The following is a 5,515-nucleotide window of genomic DNA, read 5'->3' on the forward strand; positions in this document are numbered from 1 at the left end:
GACTACACAAATGTCTTAATCGAACAGAAAATCCAGAACCTCGAGGCCTTCCTCTCCGCTGTCGCCCTTCACATCAATCCTGAGAAGTCGAAACAGTTGACTTTCTCGCTTAAACGGAACCCAACAATGGTGCAACCCAATATAAGAGGATCCGCGATTTCTGCTGTTCAGCAACACACTGATCTGGATGTTATTTTTGACAAGAAGCTCTCCGTTGTACCACACATAGACTACCTTCAAAAAAAATTCTGTCGACTCCGATGGATGCTTAAGCAACAACTTATGCATGTCCATGACCATGCCGTTGGGGGCAGGTATATTAAGACATGTGTCTATCCGGCCATTCTTTATGGAGCAGAAGTCTGGACCTCAACTGCCGCAACCCATCTGAGACGGATTTTTGCAGGCGAATTTTGGCTATTGAAGTGGGCCATATGGAAATTTCGGCTTCCCCCTGCACCAAGGACCACCCATATGGCAGCATTTCTAAACATCAGACGTCTTCCTGCCATTATCCATGAGAGAAGACTCGTCTTTGCTGTAAAAATGATGGTTGGCATTATTTCGGACCCAGACTTCTGGGCCAACTGCGGTTGGAGGATCCCAGTCCCAAGCCTTTGGGCCAATCCAGTCCTTCAGGCCACCCCAAACCGGTTTTAGTTATCCGATCGGTTCTTACCCGTTCAAATGCTGCAGTACATATACTCCTTGGATGGCGACCTCTACAAGTTCCCATTGGATAAAAAATACAGGCAGAACTTACTCCATCCACTTCCTTCTCAGGACCACATCACAGGACATTAGAACCTCCTCCCAAGGACCTGTTCATCACTCCCTTGGATCCCTCACTACATTGTTCCAACTTTCTGCGCCTGCTCAGATGACTTCACCACTGTAAAAGGACTGCTCCCTGAAGAATAATTTAACATGATAACATGCTGTTGTGCATATATGTTCATATGTAAATTTTTCATTTGCTTTCCTACACTTGTATAATTAGTAATAATATTATTTTTTTATCCTATCTCATCCTTGTGTATTACATTGTATTAGCCTTTACTGTAATATTTTATTAGCCTTTGTAACCCCCTGGCTTGTAGCCGTGTAGGGTGAAGGGTATTGTGTACGGCATGTGCGTTTTGTATGCAATAAAGAGTTCTTCTTCTTCTTCCTGCAGGGCATGGGTATTGGTGGTGCAGCACGCCCTGGAGACCATTAGAAGGATCGGCCGCTGAATGATGTTCAGTTTCCTGTTGCCCACCACTGTGTCAGCTCTGTGAAACCAGAGACTGGAGCCATACGTGATCGCAGGTACAAACACTGCTTTATAGTACAAAGCCAGTGAACACTTCTTTCGACGAGTTACCCTAGCAACCATAGCCGTGTAGTTTTTTTTTATCTTTTTCTTGAGATAACTTAAATGTGGATAGGAGAGCTTTGTGTCTGTGACAACCCCCAAGGAGCTTCAGTTCAGATACCTGTTTGATTGTTGTGCCATTTATTTTGATTTGTGGTGGCCTCCGGGGATCCAGGTGTCCCCTGAGCAGGATGGACTGTGTCTTTGTGGCTGAGATTTTGAGATAATGTTTCTGTACCCAGCTCTGCAGGGTAGTGAGTGCCCTGTTGCCTGATCTGCTCGGGAGTCAGCAGCAAAGATAAGGGAAAGGTCATCCGCATAGGCTAAGATCTGTACTCCGGCTAGATCTGTGTTGAGGAATTCATCTAAGACAATTCCAGAGTATGAGTCCAAGGATGGTCGCCTGCAGGAAGCCCCTATAGACTTGTTGTTCGACTTTGGAGAAAGGTGCCTGAATCATCACCTTCCGATTTGTAAGGTAACTGGCTATGCATCTGTACAAGTTTCCTGGCAGCCTTGCCGCCCTCAGCCGACTAAGGACGCTCGGCCAACAAAGGGTGTCAAACGCCCTGGCAAAGGCGATTGAGATGACAAGGAGATATTTGCTCGTCCAGTTGTTGGCAGCATTTGTGTAATTACTTCCAATGCATCAACCGTGGACATACCCGACCAGAAACCAAACTGATTTGGTGCTGATAGGTTTGCTATTCTATAGTGATCATCCAGTCTCTGCCTGAGCAGCTGCTCCAGCACTTTACTTAGCACAGTGAGTCGATAGGATGCAGGGCAATTCTGAGGCTTGTTTAGGTTTTTGAGGATGAGCCTAATAGCGGCAGTTCGCCAGTCAGTTGGAAAATGTCCCTTCTCAAGTCAGTGGTTGTATAGATTTAACAGAATGTGTGGGTTGTATTCCGCTACTTTCTTTATTATTTCCGGTTCGAGCATGTCCAGGCCAGGGGATTTGTTGTTCCTGCCTCTGGAAATAGCCTTGGAAAGTTCCGTTTCAGTGATGTGCTCCTCCAGTTGCTGTCAGTCGTAGTTGTCGTTATTTCTGCACAGTTGTTGTTGCTCAGTGGAGATTTGGTCTGGCAATGGTTTTTAGATATGGTCTAGCACATTCAATATTGATTGGTTCCCGTTTGTGGTTTTGTGTCCTTGGGGGTGGTAGTGGAGCAGACGACCTCTCCTCTGGGGAGTTTATCGGTAATTATCCTGAAAACCGTGCCCCAGCAATCCTTGTTACCAGTGGTGGAGGCCAGATGCTCCAGGACAGTTTTTTTGCGCCGTCTGATCATTGCATTGTACGCGTTTCGCACCACCCTGTACTCGTTCCGTAAGAAATCAATTTCAGCCAGGCTACTTCTCGCCACTACTATTCTAAAACAAATTAAAATTACAAAAATACACTTAACTGTGTCCTTTTCATTACTTCCCTACTATATTAAAATAAACTGCATTACTTCTCATTTTGTCTTTTTTGTTATTGTGATTATGGAATGGCCACAAGTTGGAATTTAGTGAGTCTGGCTATTTCAGATGGAATGGCCAGAGTCACCGTATTTCCTTACAACCGTATTCAATAAGCCCAACAATAAAGTTTAGTGAAATCATTACACCCAAAAAGCTAGTCCATAAATGCTTTACGAATATGTCTATTGCAAAACTTCATGGCTATTGGTATACACTGGTGTGCAAAACTTAAGGACCAACACTATTTCTAAAGGTTACAACCACAAAATCAAATGAAACACCCTGTGGCGATTTGCATAACTGTGGCCGTTCAGTAGAAAGCTGGTGCACATGCAAACATTTCAATCGTGATGAGAGTGCTCACATAAACAGATAAAAGCAGCAGTTCAGCAGTTATGTGCAAATTAACGGAATAGTGAGCACGATTGTTACAGACGTTCGATTGGTTTCATACAGTGTTACAGCTTGCGTCCTGTGCAGCTGGTTTGCAATGGATCCCGCTGTCTGGTGTCGGTCCCTCTTGGCCTGTAGGAGTATATAGCGGTCATCACTGGGCGTTATTTTTCGTGGACGACCACCACTGGTTCTTCGAACAGCTGTACCTATCGTTGTGAAGGCCGACCACAGCACGTGAGACGATGCTATTGACGATTCCGAACTCTGCAGCCACACTCCTCGCACTTCGAACTTCCTAATTATTGGACCCCCACTGCCATACAGATGTTGTCCACTGGCCATTTCGTTCTGTAGCACTGTATGAAACCAATCGAACGTCTCACAAGACAACCAGACAAACGTGCTCACAATTCGGTAATTTGCGCATAACTGTGAACTGCTGCTTTTATCTGTTTATGTGAGCCTTCTCATCACGATTGATATTTTTGCACGTGCACCAGCTTTCTACTGAACGGCCAGTTATGCAAATCGCCACAGGCTGTTTCGTTTGATTTTGTGGTTTAACCTTTAGAAATGGTGTTGGTCCTTAAGTTTTGCACACCAGTGTATAAAATTTATTTCTTAGTTACTGCGAAATTTGAAAAAATAAAGTCACTATTACAATAACACCCTGTATAAGTTTTGCACATGACCCAGGGCCCGCAAGTAATTCTTAACAGGGTCAGCCAACAATTTTGGGGCTGGCCCTGTTCAAAGCAACTTCCCAGTACCCGTTCATGCCATGAGAAGAGTCACAACTGTATCGTGTGTTCACGTACTATCCTATCTAGTGTATACTGCAGGAGAGACACAGCTGGGACAGTCTACCCTTTCAATGACGCACCCGTCGGTACCATTTATACAACGCTGCACGTAGGCGTGCCGTGCCACACTGCATACATTTTCGCGTTTTTGACAACATTTACGTTTTTACTCTTTGAAGATTACCGTGTTTCGCAGTTTCAAATGGAGGTGCAACCTAAGAGGTATTTGACTTTTGGTGTATGTATATAGTGTTCCATCACCTTATTGTTATTATTGTTTTTTTTTATTGCCCTACAAGCTTTATCAGTTTTCGGCTGTATAAATTTTATTATTATTAGCCATGTGGTGCAAGGAAGCATGAGGCTTATGCTGCACCAGCCAAAAAAAAAAAAAAAATAATAAATAATAATAAATAAAAATAAAATTTCTGAATTACTCTGGGAGAGAGAGTCAAAAGTATAAGGGAATAACCAAGAAGGGAAGAATGATGATATCCAGCTTGAGGACCCTGGGTGTGCCAAGCTCATACTCACCAAACGTTATAACCCCCAAACCCCCTATTTATATGGGACCTTAGTCTTGTCAACCGCGGTATTTTTCAGGAAGGTATCCTCCTCTATGGCGAAGAATCACAATACAGGAAGTCCTCGCTGTTCGTTGTAGTTTTGCTTCTATAACCGCGACGAGAAACGAAAACACGGAAGTGCTAATCAACCTCCGTATGTATTGACTTGCATTTGACATGTATTGTAAAAAAGATATGCTTCAAAGGGATTAATAAAGATATCATTTATGTGCGCAAAAAACAGACATTCTTTAAAAACTGTGGTAAAAAATGAATTTCACAAACATATGTGCGAAATTTATACAATGCACAGAGACTAAATACGAGACCCTGATTGCAGCGTTCAGTGAAAGTTAATAAACATCCCCGTCCTTGGCACTAAACTTTCCACCTTTCTAAACGAAAAGGCGTAAGTAACATTGAACACACCCGGTAACCGGTTGGTACAGTTGGCCGGTCATAAAACTAGTCTTGGAGTTGTGTTTGCACTTACAAAACACGTATGCTTTGCTGTTTCTTGTGTACAAATAGTACCACTATTACTAGGGTCGGTGTGACATTCGGTCGCCCATGTGCAAATAGACATACCGACCTCTTAAAAAGAAAACACCTGTATTTGGAAAAAGCAATCATAACAGTTTTCCAGTAGCCGCCTTTTTATTATCGACTGCCGGTAGCAACGCCCACTTTACATCGCCGGTTCTAATTCCACACCACCAGTAGTGGTATGTAATAATATTCCATCAATGATTGTTAGACAGCTTGCAGCCACACGCAACCTTAAGACAGTCTCTCTGTTGGAAATCATTGGACTGCGATCGTGGTGGACATTTAATACAAAATAATGCATTCTTGTTGAGAAAGACTATATTTTACTTCTGGAAAAATCCATTTAAAGGATTTTGACAAGGAAGATTGTATCA

This window comes from Mastigoproctus giganteus, chromosome 9 (assembly GCF_048544385.1).
Source record: "Mastigoproctus giganteus isolate SK-2022 chromosome 9, ASM4854438v1, whole genome shotgun sequence".
NCBI lineage: Eukaryota > Metazoa > Arthropoda > Arachnida > Uropygi > Thelyphonidae > Mastigoproctus > Mastigoproctus giganteus.